Here is a 14,292-nt window from a genome sequence, read left to right on the forward strand (position 1 = left end):
CTTTTGGGACAGAAGTGAAACCATCAACAAAGAATTAGGTAAGTATATAATAAACCCACTAAGTACCAAACCTTGTATATTAGTATGAGGCTTAAATTACATCTTAATTTAATGTGCTCAAAATTAGCCATCCTAGATGTTACACCCTATATTATTCCTTAAAATTATGTTTCTAGCATTCAAAAAACCAAGTTCATTAAGTCTAATAATTAAAATTTGTTAGTCTTAGAGAGGTCTAGAGGATTACATTTTGTTTAATAAGAAGCTCTTCATAGATTACGATTAAATCCTTTAAGAAAAAAAATTATATATGCCTCCCCACTAAAATCTGTAAACATCCTAATCCCTGGAATCTGGGAATATGTTATTTTACATAGCAAAAGGGATTCTGCAAATGTAATGAAAATTATGGACCATGAGATGGGGCGATTATCCTGGTTTATCTGAGTTGACCCAATCTAATCACCTGAGTCCTTAAAAGAGGGTACCCTTCTCAATTGTTTTCAAAGAAAGAAAACAGGATGGATGGTAGTATGAGAAGGACACAATCCATCATTGTTGGCTTTAAGGATGGAAGGAGGCCATGAGCCAAGGTATGCAGGCAGCCTCTAGAAGCTAGAAAAGGCAAGGAATCAGATTCTCCCCTATAGCCTCCAGAATGGAATGCAGCCCTGTTGACACCTTGGCTTTAGCCCAGTGAGATCCATGTTTTGACCTATAACACTATAAGCTAACAAATTTGTATTGCTTAAGCCATCTGTGTGATAATTTGTTACAGCAGCAACTGAAAATATATATTCTATAACTTCAGTTTTATAAATTATTTTAACTTAGCCTATTTTTAGAAATAATATACACACAAACATATATAAAGCAAAATACTAGACTAAAAATAAGATAACCTGAATTCTAGCCACAGTCTGACAGCTAAATATCTGTGTGACCTTGGGTAAACCATTTCCTTCACCACTGGGACACCAATTTCCTCATCAGTAATATGAAACCCATAAGCAATTGTTATGAAATAAATCAAAACAGCAATTATAGTCAATACTATCCTAGACTCCAGAAACCTGAGGATTAAACAGAATATAGAAATAGTTATTAATTTAAGATTATGTTAATGAGAATAGCATTACATAATTAATTCCATTTATAACAATGAATTCTATACTAAATGATACGAGCAATTAAAAGAATGATTTAAAATGAAGGATCAAATTTCAGGGCTGAGCAAACATTAAAGATTTTTTTGAAAGGAAGCCATATAAAAAAATATATGGGGGGCTTCCCTGGTGGCACAGTGGTTGAGAGTCTGCCTGCCGATGCAGGGGCCACGGGTTCATGCCCCGTTCTGGGAAGATCCCACATGCCGCGGAGCGGCTGGGCCCGTGAGCCATGGCCACTGAGCCTGCACGCCCAGAGCCTGTGCTCCGCAATGAGAGAGGCCACAATAGTGAGAGGCCCACGTACTGCAAAAAAAAAAAAAAAAAAAAAAAAAAATCTATATATATATATATATATATATATATATATATATATATATATATATGGGTCTGATGAGTATCACTATCTAAGACAGACAGTAAAATCAGATTATTTTTTTCACTCTCACACCTCATTATTCAAATTTTCATTATTCTGAGAATTTCACAGAAAAATTGTTTCTGATCTTCAAGACTGTATGTTGTCTTCTTCATGTATTCTCCTCACTGTATTTCAGTACTTTTTCTACAAGAGATCAATTACAACACGGTATTTATGTCATTTCTTAAAATAAATTCTAAGTGGGAGTACATGTTACCATGATGCTATAGTTCCTCAGGAATCAATAAACCTTCAGTTTTATATAGTGAAACTTCCTAGCACACAGTAGTAAAGATTACCATAATTCTTCAACTGGAAACCTATCCCACGTTAGTTTGAGAGATTTCATTTAGCGGGGGTGGGGGGGGGAGTCATTTTTTTCAGGTGAAGGTTTTTAGTAATTTTTAAAATAAATTACTAAACTGCTTCTAAAATAATGATTATTATTAAATGTCTCCAGTGGATAGTAATTAGTATGCAGCCAGGTCAAAGAAATATTCTCAAACCAAAATGAGAATCAAGGGCAAGAGGATTATCATAATTTAGAATTCCACAACTATAAGATACATTAATAACTCACATAACTGGAAAATAACTCAGTTTTAAGGGATTTATTCCACACATAATTCTGAAGTAGAATACACTTTTAAAAGTCAAGATGATTTTTGATGACAGCCTTGTTTAAACACACTTAAATCACAGAATCCAGTGGATTCAGAAGGGAACATACAGATAATCTGACAGTGAGACCTTACTTTTCTTGTAATTTAGTACTTTGATTTTATTTGCGAGAAAACACGTAGGCTTTGAAAACTTCAAAACTATGCCTTCAAAAACTATGTAGCATGTTCCATCTTATAATTTAATGTAAAAAATGTATCTTCTTTTCCTTAGAATATTTCCCTTAGAAATCATCATAATTCTGCCAATACAACTTTCCTAAAGATGACATAATTTACATAAGCAGTCATTCTATTTACAGGTGTCAAGTATCTCATTGTTCACTTAAATCAGTGATGACTTGTCTTTTATTTTAAAGTGGTAATTACAAGTTGCTTTTGCATTAAACCATCGTTTTGCCATTATATTCTTAACAAAGCTTGGGAAAACACTGTAATATCTTAGTATTCATTAAACATTATCAGTTTGTTTTTTTAATTAAGACATGTAACAAATGCTTGAAGTAGAAGCCTTTGTATATTCTAGCACCCAAAGATACTACGACAGACAGTTGCCATGAAGGAACACCAATTTAAAATGGTAATGAAATAAAACATGTCAAGGTAGTCTGACATATGTAATATGACATATATGTAATCTGACATATCTGACATAACAGTACAACAGTACTTCTGTTATTCTTTAATGAAGTCAATGTTAAATGTTCAATATATTTAATATAAAAGTACATAAACAGACTTTTAAAACTATTTTTTAAATGCAGAAATTTAAATTTTTGGAACCAAAAGTTAATCTTACACTAATCTCTCAAAATCTTATATTGATCCGAAAAAAACTAGTTTCATTCCATTTTTTAGATCAGGATATATATCTGCAAAAGAATATTTAGTGGGATTATTTAGATATTCCCGATTATGTCCTTCCATTTCCATTCCCAGTTTTTTTGCAATCCCTTCATATGAAAAATTCTGCCTTTGAAAATATTGTCTTAAACTTTCTATCAAAATGGTATAGTGAGTGGGACTTCCCTGGCGGTTCTGTGATTAAGACTCTGCGCTTCCAATGCAGGGGGTGCGGGTTCGATCCCTGGTTGGGGAACTAAGACCCACATGCCACACAGCACAGCCAAAAAACAGAATGGTGTAGTGAGTTTATACAGACTCATTGCATCAGCTCCAAACACACGGTAGTGACAGAAAAGAGAAAAGAAAACTGGGAAGGGGAAAAAAATATATATATTTAGTAAGGCTTAAAAAAAAAAACTCAATTGAAAAATGGGCAAAAGACTTAAAAAACTTAAACAGATATTTCACCAAATAGTATACAGGGATGGCAAATAAGCACATTTTTAAAGATGTTCAACATCATTAGCCAATAGAGAAATGCAAAACACAATGAGATACCAGTACATTGCTAAAGGAATGACTAAAATAAAAAATACTGACACGAACAATACTAGTGAGGATGCAGAGCAACTGGAACTCTCATACATTGTTGGGGGGACAAAAATGGTACAGCCACATGGAAAACAGTTTGGCAGTTTTTTAAAAAGTTAAATATACACTTACCATAGGCCCCATCAATCCCACTCCCAGGTATTTACCCTAGAGAAATGAAAACGTATGTCCACAAAAACCTGTACGTGAATTTTTAAAGCTGATCTGTTAAAAAAAAACAAAAAACAAACAAAAAACCCAAATGTCCTTCAACTGGTGAATGGATAAACAAACCATGGTACATCTGTACAATGAAATACAACTCAACAATAAAAAGAAATGAACTACTGATAAATGCAACAACTTGGATGAATCTCAGAAGCCATTATGCAGACTGAAAGAAACTAGTCTAGAAAAGGTTAAATACTGTATGATTCCATTGAAATAACATTCTTGAAAAGATAAAACTACAGTGACAAAGAACAGATCAGTAGTTGCCAGAAGTTATAGTCAGGGAGAAGGTGACCAAAATGACATAGCACAAGGGAGGTTTTTGGTAGGATGAGATTGTTCTGTATCCTGACAGTGGTCATGGCTATGTGAATTCATATATGTATTAAAATTTATAGAAGTGTACTAAAAAAGTCAATTTTACTCAACATTCATTTAAAAATATATTTATATAGGGGCTTCCCTGGTGGCGCAGTGGTTGAGAGTCCCCCTGCCGATGCAGGGGACACGGGTTCGTGCCCCGGTCCAGGAAGATCCCACATGCCGCGGAGCGACTAGGCCCGTGAGCCATGGCCGCTGAGCCTGCGCGTCCGGAGCCTGTACTCCGCAACGGGAGAAGCCACAACAGTGAGAGGCCCACGTACCACAAAAAATATATATATATTTTTTTAATTTATTTATATAAATAGTACATAAAATACTTATTTTATACAGTTATATATTTTATATTTATGTATACATACTTATGTGTGTGTGTATGTACATATATAAACACACAAACATACAGGTGACCCTTGAACAACGTAGGGTTAGGGGTTCCAACCCTCCGCACAATCGAAAGTCCACGTATAACATATAGTTGGCCCTCTGTATCCTCAGTTCCTCCGTATTCACAACTCCGCATCCACGGATCCAACCAACCTCAGATAATGTACTACTATAGTATTTACTATTGGAAAAACTCTGCATATTAAGTGGACTCGCACAGTTCAAACACATATTGTTGAAGGGCCTACTGTTTATATATTCACCCCACTCCCATTCTGTGGTCTGGAAATAAAATAAAAATGTAAAGTGAGCTGAGTAAAAGCTACAGACCTATTGAGCTCCTCTGTACAGAAGAAAGCAGTGGCAGATAATCAGTCAGTTCCTGTAGGGTAACGGGAACCAAAGTTCTCTAGCTCTAGCAAAGACCACAGCTAAACTCACTGCTTGAACTTATACCTCAAACTACTCCCACACCACCACAACCCTAGCTTCTGAAAAGAAGGCTGGGGGAAAACAAATAAAACTATTATTAAACCACTACTGGGACTGAGACTTTAAAGGAATTTCAGAGTAGGAGGCTAAAAACCTGTAAAGATATTCCCTCCAGTTGTTGACATACTCCTAAACTTTACATGCACAGAGCAAAACTCCAAGAATACCAGCAGAAAATGGCAGAGGTTTCAGTAGTCACACATGTTGGAAAGACTGTAATTTAAGTTAAAAAGACCTTGGGACTTCCCTGGTGGTCCAGTGGGTAAGACTCTGTGCTCCCAATGCAGGGGGCCAGGGTTCGATCCCTGATGGGGGAACTAGATCTCGCATGCAGGCCGCATTAACCACACGCCGCAACTAAGAAGTCCGCATGCTGCAACTAAGATCCTGCAGGCCACAACTAAAACATGGCGCAGCCTGAATGAATAAATAAATATATAACACACACACACACACACACACACACACACACACACACACACACATACATATAAAGTTAAAAGGACCTTGATAAAGTACCCTAGGCTTTAAGTTGAGACTTCAGAATGGCCTGGACTACATGGAACAAGAGCAAAAGTGAAACAGATTAGCCCTAACAAAGACTAACACTAATCCTCAATAAGATTACAAAAGATGAGTCACAGAACAGGCATATACGTATTTGACATTGCAATGTCATTCCTGTTTTAAGTATAAAACTTCAAAAACTTAAGTCCTTATTGTATACAATTTAAAATACTGATTCAAGTGAAGCCAGTTTATGTATCATATCTAAGTATTCACATAGCTATTGCTCTGATCTCTCTACTAACAAGCTACTTTACTTTCTATCCTCTCTTTTCTGCTTCCTATGACTTTAGCCAGTACAAGATTCAACTTAATATAAACTAACTCAACCTCATGAAATCTCATTAGTTCAGCTGCCCTGCTAAATCATTCATTTTCTTAATTCCCATCAGATTAGATAAAATCATCTTCAGACACAAGAAGATAAACAGATTACAGGCCAGTCTATTTACTGAGCATATCTTGAAACAGGTGCCCCCTCTTAAGTCCAAATGGCTATAGCTGGAAAGAATGGTATCAAGAGATACAAAATGCACACCTGCCTCAGCATGCCACTTTGGCAAGGGCTATAATAGTACAGAATCTGTTTCCCTTACAAAGATATGGGTAGAAAGGCACTTAACAACATCTCTTTAGAGTCTTGGCTTAAAGGCCACCAAAGTCTCAAACATATTTCTGCTCTGCAACCTCCTTTTAAATCATTCAACATGTATTGGCCATCACCAACATGAGTAATATTACATGATGTGGCAAATAATTGTATAAAAGAGGGCCTCCATACTTAAGAAGTACACAACCTATTTAAATAACATTAATATACATGAAACATTTAAATAACAAATAATACAAGATAGAAGGTGATTAAATGCCAAAATGAAACCATTGAAACTGAGGGTAAAAAAGGTCATATGATAATTTTAGGTACACATCACATAAAAATGCTATAGCAATTACCTGTCTATTAACAAACAAGTTAATGTTCATGAAGCAGACTAAGGAGAAATCCCAAATACTAAGACAAACCCCAAATTTTGAGGATAACGGTTCTATTTCAGAGGATTTTGTATAGGCTTATGCCTCAACTTTATAATGTATTTGGTAGTACAGTCAGTACAAAAATGAAATTCATCTCTGTATGCACTCTTTCAAAAGAATTCTTTTAAAAATTGTATGCATTTGGGTTTCCCTGGTGGTTCAATGGTTGAGAGTCCGCCTGCCATGCAGGGGACACGGGTTCGTGCCCCGGTCTGGGAAGATCCCACATGCCGCGGAGCGGCTAGGCCCATGAGCCATAGCCGCTGAGCCTGCGCGTCCGGAGCCTGTGCTCCGCAACAGGAGAGGCCACAACAGTGAGAGGCCCGCGTACCACAAAAAAAAAAAAATTGTATGCATTCATTTATTCATGCAATAAATATTTATTAAGCATCTACCATATGCCAGACACTATAATAGATGCTAGGGAGATAAGAGTGATAAACAATATACACATTTGCAAAACAGTCACTTCATTCTTACTGATAAACATCTATGAATCCCATATCAATATAGGAAAGATGAAAATTATTACTTGGTAATATTATAGAACTTAATACAACTTAGGTAAATGTGTGTACATAAATAAATGTGCATAAATATATTTGATATAATGTACCATGCTTGTAATATACCATTCTATGTAACCTACCATATGTTCATGATCTGCTAGAGATTTTGTTTTGTGACATAATAAAAAAAACATTAGGTGCTTATGCTACTACCATCTTTTGGTTTTTGTTTTGTTTTTAAACTAGTGACTTGTTTATCCTTCAAATTCTGAATCCACCTTTGTTCCAATATTTTAAATCTATACATTAATATTATTTGCCACAAATTGGCTGAAAACTATTGAAACCTTTATATCGTACCATGTATGTATTATACTATGTATTTTTGCTTAACAATCTGCATTAGAAGTATCTTTCACATATCTGTTCAACTCGGTGTGAATGAAATCCTTACACACCCACTTTTAAAGAATGAAAATGAGGTTATTAGGATCACTTCTAAAGTCTGTTCAGGTACTAAAAGTCTATGATTCCCTAACTGTACAACTGACAGTATAAGAGCAAAACTCAAGTAAAATCCAATCATTTACTGGGATCTGCACCTAATTTAAAACGTCTTTAAAGCCATAGCCCCATTTGTTGCACTGGCCATTCTACCCAACGTAACCTTAATCTCACTTCTGTCCCCATCCCTGCCCTTGATTACACACACCAATCCTTGCATAAATTGTAAATCCATGTGGTTTTTAAACAATAAAACCCAGAAAGTTCAGGAAATTAAAATATCCCAAAATGTAAACTTTTAGATAATTAGCCAAATATTTTTAATTTGTACTAAATTATATCTAGTACCATTTTATAATCAAGGTGAAATTAAATAAAAGGGCTTTTGATGAAATTAAACAAAAGGAAGATCAAGAAGCCAGGAAACTATCCATATAAAAACCAATAACTTAGATTAACTGAGAAATTAACTAAATGGAAAACATAAAGAAATTAACCAAATGGAAAACATAAAGAATTTCCAAGTGGCAATTCTAGAACTTAAAAGTACTCGAATTGAAATTAAAAGTTTACTGGAGGGGCTTAACAGTATACTGGAGATGGTATAAGAAAGTGAAGTTGAAGACCAATTATTAAAATTACCGAACCTTGCAAAGAGAAAAAAAAACTCAAGAAAAATGAATTAAGCTTCAGGGACCTGCAGACATTATCAAATGATCTAAAATATGTATAACTGTGGTCCCACTAGGGAAGACAGTGAGACTGGGGCAAAAGAAATATCTGAAAAATAAATGGCTGAAAACTTCCCAAGTATGATGAAACACAGCAATTTCAAGAAGTTTAGCCAATCCCAACCAGGATAAATATAAAGAGAACCACATCTAGGCATATCATAGTCAAATTGATAAAAACCAAAGATAAAGAAAAAAATCTTGAGTGCAGCCAGAAAACGGAGAAAAAAAGCGGGGAGGGAAGACACATCAGCACAAGCGAAACAAGGATAAGAATGACTACCAACTTCTCATTAGAGGTCGGAAGACAATAGAATGACATCTTTAAAGTACTGTGGGTGTGGGGAAGTAGCAACCTAAAATTTTATATTCAGTAAAAATATCCTTCAGACATGAGAGTGAAAAAAGACACTTCCAGCTAAACAAAAGCTGAGAGAATGAATACTTGCCATGTGATCCTCACTATAAGAAATGCTAAAGGATGTCCTTCAGGTCAAAAAGAAAGGATACAAAATGGATACTTAGATCTAAAGGAAAGAACAAAGAGTACCAGAAATGGTAAATAAGTGGGTAAATATAAAGACTATGCTTTCTTTCTTCTTCTATCACTTAAAAGTCAAATAACTGTTAAATGCAAAATATAGCAACACTGTAAGGTGGGGTTCATAACATACACAGAAGTAAAACATATGATGAAAAATCACACAAAAAGGGGCAAGAAAATGGAATTATAGTCAGCCCTCTGTATCCATAGGTTTCGAATCTGTGGATTCAAACAACTTGCAGATCAAAAATATTAAAGAAAAATTTCAGAAAGTTCCAAAAATCAATACTTGAATTTCCCATGTGCTGGTAACTATTTACATAGCATTTACATTATATTTCCAACTATCTACACGGCATTCACACTGTACTAGCTTATTATAAATAATCTAGAGATGATTTAAAGTGTATACGGGGGTTTCCCTGGTGGCACAGTTGAGAGTCCGCCTGCCGATGCAGGGGACACGGGTCCGTGCCCCGGTCTGGGAAGATCCCACATGCCACGGAGCGCCTGGGCCCGTGAGCCATGGCCGCTGAGCCTGCGCGTCCGGAGCCTGTGCTCCGCAACAGGAGAGGCCACAACAGTGAGAGGCCCGCGTACCGCAAAAAAAAAAATAAAAAAATAAAACCCGGCTTTTTTTTAATCTATGTTAACATAACTCAAGGACTTCACAAAATGCTACCAATGTAGACTAGATGACTTATTAATATTAGCATGCTTGGAAATACCTTATTTTAGCATTATTTTGTATAAATAAAATTTCAGTGATATTTCTTCTGTATTAACTCAAATTTATAACACTTGTTTTAGAAAAGAAAGGTGAGTAACTTTACCAGGTTCACTGGAAAAGCAGGTATTTCAATGCCATCTTCTGTTTAATTTCAGTTATACCAACACATTCAAAATTGATCACTTAATCATTTTCAAAAATACTAATTTCATTCAAAGAGCTAATTATGGTATCTTTAACATTATTTCATTTATCTCAATGAAATAAAGTTGTAATATAATGCAGTGGGGTTAAGAAAATGGACAACCCAAACTACCCAAGTTGAAATTCTAGCTCCACCAGTAAACTATGTGACTTAGATATACCACTTCATATCTCTGTACCTCAGTTTTCCTCACATGAAAAAATGAATAGGCCTTATTATTTTAGGTTATGATTACTTTTAACCTAGTTAATATATGTAAAATGCTCAGTACAAAGCCTGATATATACTAATCATAATGATATGTGTTAACTATGATTATTAGAGTATTTCTCCTGTTACATAGAAAAAGCCCTGGATTGGGGCTTAAATTATAATTTCACCACTTGTTGCAGATTTTAGCAATTTGCTTGACTTCTCTGAGACTCCTCCATTTCCTTACCTATAAAATGAGAGACTCTAAGGTAGGTCTCTTTCAGTTTGAGAATTTCCGCTTTTGGAGAAAATTCACATTCTCTCTTCTCATTAAATTAGGAGCTTATATCATCTCTTTCCCCTGCTCATTCTGAAATTATTTCTTTCTCCCTTAACTTCTCATTTATTTTCATTCATTTTAATATTTACTAATTTTCTTCAGATTCACCAGCCCCATTATTTTTTTCTTATTCGCCTCTGGTGACATTTTCCTAGGAGCTTGATACAACTGTATTCTTACTTGCCTCTATTCAGTCTTACCATTTCCTATAATCTCAGTACAGTCATGGTCTGCCACCCTGTGACAGAATAATAACATCAAAAACACAACATTTTTATAGCACTTTTACATTCATCCTCTCATTTAAATCTCACAACCATCACCCTGTAAAAGGTTATCACGCTCAGAGAAAGAATGTGATCTGACCCATAACCTGCAGAGCCAGGACATAAACTTAGGATAAATGCCTCAGAATGTTAATTTTGTGTTATTCCTTATTGTTTCCTTGCCTTACTAGAATGAGCAGGAAATTAGCTATCAAGAGAACCTAATTTTGAGCACCAACTCCGATACTTACTATTTGCCCTTGTACAGGATATATCACAACTCTGAACCTGTTTCCCCATTTATAACACTGGGATAACAAATGTTTTGTAAGGAAAAAACAACAAAAAATGACATAAAATCTAAGGGGCTGTACTTTTTTCAAACACCTTGTTCATGCCAAAACCTGTCTATCTCTGATTCACTGCATAACTAAATTTTCTCCCCCTGGCCCATGTAGCATAGGACTATATCAGCTTTTTCCTCACTGTTCTGAATTAACCCCCTAGTTCTCAGATACTTCTGCTTCATTTGATCCATAGAAGAAACCGTCTGTGCTTGGAAAGATCAATTCCACTGAACAGAGGAAATACGGTCATTCAAAAATTGTTGAGCATCAACTACATTCCAGGAACTATGAACCAGAAAATAATATATGGAGAGAAAGAAAAAAAGAGACCTACTAAAATGAGAGAGACAGAGATCATTAAAAGAAGTCTGATAAATTTTTTTATCCATGCATAAGAAGATTAGAGACCTCTTTCTCCTCCTCTTTCTTTCTACTCCTTTAATTCGAACTCCTTCCCTCCTCTGTTGGATAGAGGAAGCGAGCAAAAAGAATTAGGAAAAGCTGGGTTCAAGTGCAAAGGCTACACCAGGGAGAATGGGATAAAATATGGTATCTAGAAGTCTACAGCACTCCTAATACCTCCAGATAACCTACATAAAGCATCAGTAACTAAGAAACAGAGGATGAAAGAGAACAAAATTAATAAGCATGTACAACTTGCCAGTTATTGTATGAGGTTCTTTCAAGTACATTATCACATTTAATATCTACACAATCTTGAGATGCAGGCAATTCTTTCACTTAACAAATATTTACTGGGCACTATATGCAAGGCACTGTTTGGAGTACTCAGAATATATCAGTAAACAGAACTAATAAATCAAGATCTCTGCCCTGGTGAAGCTTATTCTGACAGAAGAGATAGACAATAAACAATGAATTCAATATGTAAATTAAGAAATGTGTTAAATGGCAAAAAATGCTACAGAAAAAAAACAGAGCAGGTAAGGGGGATTAGAGGTATATAGGGGAGGAGTGTATGTGAAAAAGAGATGAGGATGCGATTTTAATTACAGTGGTTTGAGATGGTGACATTTAAAGAAGTTGGTTGTGTGGTTCCTGGGAGCCACTGGAGAGTTCTAAACTTTTAGAGTTTTTCTAAAGGAAAAATCCCTTTTTGAAGGGATCACTCAGCTACTATGTTGAGAAAAGACTGTTAGAGGGCATGTAAGAGGGCAACTGGGCTTCCCGGGTGGCGCAGTGGTTGAGAGTCCGCCTGCTGATGCAGGGGACACGGGTTTGTGCCCCGGTCCGGGAAGATCCCACATGCCAGGGGGCGGCTGGGCCCGTGAGCCATGGCCGCTGAGTCTGTGTGTCCAGAGCCTGTGCTCCGCAACGGGAGAAACCACAACAGTGAGACGCCCGTGTACTGCAAAAAAAAAAAAAGAGGGCAACTGAGAGACAAATTACAACATTACTGCAGTAATCCAGGTGAGAGATAATAGTGGTTTGGACCAGGGTGAAAGCAGCTTAGGTAGTGAGAAATTGACATATTTTAAATATATTTTCATATTTTGAAAGTAGGGCTTGACAAGATTTTGATTTCAAATTGGTTATGGGAGTAAGAAAGAAGAATCAAGAGCAGCTCCAACTGGAAGAACATAGTAAACATTTATTGAACTAAAAAATATTGTGGGAAGAGCAAGTTTTCAGCAGGGAATGAGTAATTCAGTTTGAGACATATTAATTATAAGATGTTAATCAGAAATCCAAATGGCAGTGCCAAGTAGAGGATCTGTATACAGTATCTATGAGTCTGGAATTCAAGAGAGCGATCTTAAATGGGGATATACGGTTGACCCTTGAACAACACAAGGCTTAGGGACACCTCACTCTCCACACAGGGGAAAATCCAAGTATAACTTATAGTTTACCCTCCTTAGCCAAGGTTTCTCTGTATCCTTGGTTCTGAATCTGCAGATTTAACCAACCATGGATCGTGTAGTACTTGTAGTATTTACTAGTGAAAAAAATCCAAGTATAAGTGAACCCACACAGTTCAAACCCATGTTGTTCAAGGATCAGCTGTAAATACAAATTTAGGTATATGTAAAAAGGAATGGTCAGTTGTGTCAAATGCTGCTGCTAAATTAAGGGAGATGAGTATGGAGAAATTAACTTGAGATTTAACAATATGAAGGTCATTGGTAACATTGTCAAAAGTAGTTTCAATGCAGTGGTAATGGCAAAAGCTTCATTGTACTGGATTTAAGAGGAAATAAAAAGAAGGGAATTGGACACAACACACACAACTCTTTCAAAGAGTCTGCTGTAAATGGGGAGCAAATAAAGTGTTACCTAGTAAGTAGGGGGGGAAAAAAAAAGATATTTTAAAGATAGAAAGAGCAGTAGGTTTTTTTGTATTCTTACGGCAGTGATACAGTACTGAGAAAACTTTATGACATGGTGAGAGTGGAGAATTGATGTCCGTAACTAGGCATAAAAAAATAGAATCTAAAACACAATGGAGGGAATTGGCTTTAGAACGGTAGAAAGTAATAGGTGAGAATACAGACTATAGGGATTAGAGATGTTGGTAGTAGGTAGATGTGGCAAAAGGAGTCCATGCAATCAGTTCTCTTCTGATTGCTTCGTTTTTTTTCAGTGAGGAAGGAAGAAAAATCATCAGCTGAGGACAAGACAGGGGATGAGATATTGTTGGAAGGTATCATGACAGAAAACATGAAATCAGTCATTTAAGAGAATAGAAAAATAAATGATCTAGGAAAATATGGTACTATTTATTAAGGATTCACTTGACATTTGTGATGAATTTAAAGTAAAACTAGTCAGCATGATTTTGCATTTTCCTCTAGACACATACAGCTCCACAGATACAGATTGGATTTAAATGAATATTCGATTTAATCTGGGTTATGGTTTTTCCAAGCGAGTGTAACCACATTAGAATGAGACAAGAAAGTTAAGGGTATATGCCAGGGAGTTGAGGATGCATGCTGCAGATAATGAAGGACCATGAAATTAAAGTTGGATAAAAGAGGAAGTGGTGACTCAAGGGACAGAGGAACAAATTAAAAGATGGTAGAAGCAATAAATCAATTATTTCTATTTTATAAATAAGACTTAAGTTGCCCAAATCACACATTTTTTTTTTTTTTTTTTTGCA

At 35.8% G+C, this 14,292-nt stretch overlaps 1 protein-coding gene across 3 annotated transcripts in view; it reads right to left on the reverse strand.

Moving 5' to 3' along the window:
- GPHN (gephyrin) overlaps nt 1-14,292 on the reverse strand; it is a 618,338-nt gene that overhangs the window by 576,604 nt on the left and 27,442 nt on the right. The window lies entirely within an intron of this gene.

Source organism: Lipotes vexillifer, unplaced genomic scaffold, assembly GCF_000442215.2.
Source record: "Lipotes vexillifer unplaced genomic scaffold, Lipotes_vexillifer_v1.1 scaffold629, whole genome shotgun sequence".
NCBI lineage: Eukaryota > Metazoa > Chordata > Mammalia > Artiodactyla > Lipotidae > Lipotes > Lipotes vexillifer.